The following is a 2,213-nucleotide window of genomic DNA, read 5'->3' on the forward strand; positions in this document are numbered from 1 at the left end:
TTATTTACTAACACTTCTCTTCTACTCATAATTCGAACCCTCTCCCTCTCTCTATGTTCGAATTCTTCTTATTCTCCCTCTACCTCATTCCTTTACTCTTCTATTCTTCTACTCACATAAAAGAATCTCTATACTGTGACATAGAGGATTCCTCTTCTTTTCTATTCTCTTCTTTTTCATATGAGCAGAAACAGGGATAAAGACATTCTTGTTGAAACTGATCCTGAACCTGAAAGGACTCTGAAGAGGAAGCTAAGAGAAGCTAAAGCACAACACTCTGGAGAGGACCTAACAGAAATTTTCAAAAAAGAAGAAGACATGGTAGCCAAACCCAATAACAATGGTGGAGATGCAAGGAAGGTGCTTGGTGAATTTACTGCACCAACTTCTGACTTCTATGGAAGAAGCATCTCAATTTCTACCATTGGAGCAAACAACTTTGAGGTTAAACCTCAATTAGTTTCTCTAATGCAACAGAATTACAAGTTCCATGGACTTCAATTGGAAGATCCTCATCAGTTCTTAGCTGAATTCTTGCAAATCTGTGACACCGTTAAGACCAATGGGGTTAATCCCGAGGTCTACAGACTTATGTTTTTCCCCTTTGCTGTAAGAAACAGAGCTAGGATATGGTTGGACTCACAACCTAAAGAAAGCCTGAACTCTTGGGAAAAGTTGGTCAATGCTTTCTTGGCCAAATTCTTTCCACCTCAAAAGTTGAGCAAGCTTAGAGTGGAAGTCTAAACCTTCAGACAGAAGGAAGGTGAATCCCTCTATGAAGCTTGGGAAAGATACAAGCAATTAATTAGAAGGTGTCCTTCTGACATGCTTTCAGAATGGATCATCTTATGTATATTCTATGATGGTCTGTCTGAATTGTCTAAGATGTCATTGGACCACTCAGCTGGTGGATCTCTTCATCTGAAGAAAATACCTGCAGAAGCCCAAGAACTCATTGAGATGGTTGCAAGTAACCAATTCATGTATACTTCTGAAAGAAATTCTGTTAATAATGGGATGACTCAGAAGAAAGGAGTTCTTGAGATTGATACTCTGAATGCCATATTGGCTCAGAATAAAATATTGACTCAGCAAGTCAATATAATTTTTTAGAATCTGACTGGAATGCAAGCTGCATCCGGTAGTACTAAAGAAGCCTCCTCTGAAGGAGAAGCTTATGACCCTGAGAATCCTGCAATGGAAGAGGTGAATTACATGGGAGAATCCCATGGAAACACCTATAATTATTCATAGAGAAATCATCCAAATTTCTCATGGAAGGATCAACAGAAGCCTCAACAAGGCTTCAATAATAATAATGGTGGGAGAAATAGGTTTGGCAATAGCAAGCCTTTTCCATCATCTTCGCAGTAATAGATAGAGAATTCTAAGCAGAGCCTCTCTAACTTAGCAACCATAGTCTCTGATCTATCTAAGACCACTCTCAATTTCATGACTGAAACAAGGTTCTCCATCAGAAATTTAGAGGCACAAGTGGGTCAGCTGAATAAAAGAGTTACTGGAATCCCTCCTAGTACTCTCCTAAGCAATACAGAAGATAATCCAAAGAGAGAGTGCAAGGCCATCAATATACCCAAGGTGGCCGAAACTATAGAGGAGGAAGAGGCAGTGATTTTCAGTGAGAAAGACCTCAATGGACGTCCACTGACCACTAAGGAGTTCCCTAATGAGGAACCAAAGGAATTTGAGGCTCATATAGAGACAATAGAGATTCCACTGAACTTAATATTGCCATTCATGAGCTCTGATAAGTATTCTTCCTCTGAGGAGGATGAAGATATTGTTGAAGAGCAAGTTGCTCGGTATCTAGGAGCAATCATGAAACTGAATGCCTTGGATCAACAGAAATTACCTCAGAAGAAACCGGATCCCGGAAAGTTCTTAATACCTTGTACCATAGGCACCATAACCTTTGAGAAGGCTCCGTGTGATCTGGGGTCAGGAATAAATCTCATGCCACTCTCTGTAATGGAGAAACTAGGGATCTTTGAGGTACAAGCTACAAGAATCTCACTAGAGATGGCAGACAAATCAATGAAACAGGCTTATGGACTTATAGAGGATGTCTTAGTGAAGGTTGAAGGCCTGTACATCCCTGCTGACTTCATAATCCTAGACACTGGGAAGGATGAGGATAAATTTATTATCCTTGGAAGACCCTTCCTAGCCACAGCAAGGGCTGTGATTGATGT

The 2,213-nt window shown here is 40.3% G+C and overlaps 1 non-coding gene across 1 annotated transcript; it reads right to left on the reverse strand.

Annotated features, from left to right (window-relative positions):
• Positions 1-723: 723 nt before the first annotated feature.
• LOC148581263 (small nucleolar RNA R71) lies at positions 724-831 on the reverse strand. The gene has a single exon (XR_015895244.1). It is a non-coding gene; the product is annotated as a small nucleolar RNA R71 (small nucleolar RNA).
• Between the last annotated feature and the right edge of the window lie 1,382 nt (positions 832-2,213).

The sequence above is a fragment of the Arachis ipaensis genome, chromosome B10 (assembly GCF_059453495.1).
Source record: "Arachis ipaensis isolate K30076 ecotype BB chromosome B10, ASM5945349v1, whole genome shotgun sequence".
In the NCBI taxonomy this organism is placed as follows: Eukaryota; Viridiplantae; Streptophyta; class Magnoliopsida; order Fabales; family Fabaceae; genus Arachis; species Arachis ipaensis.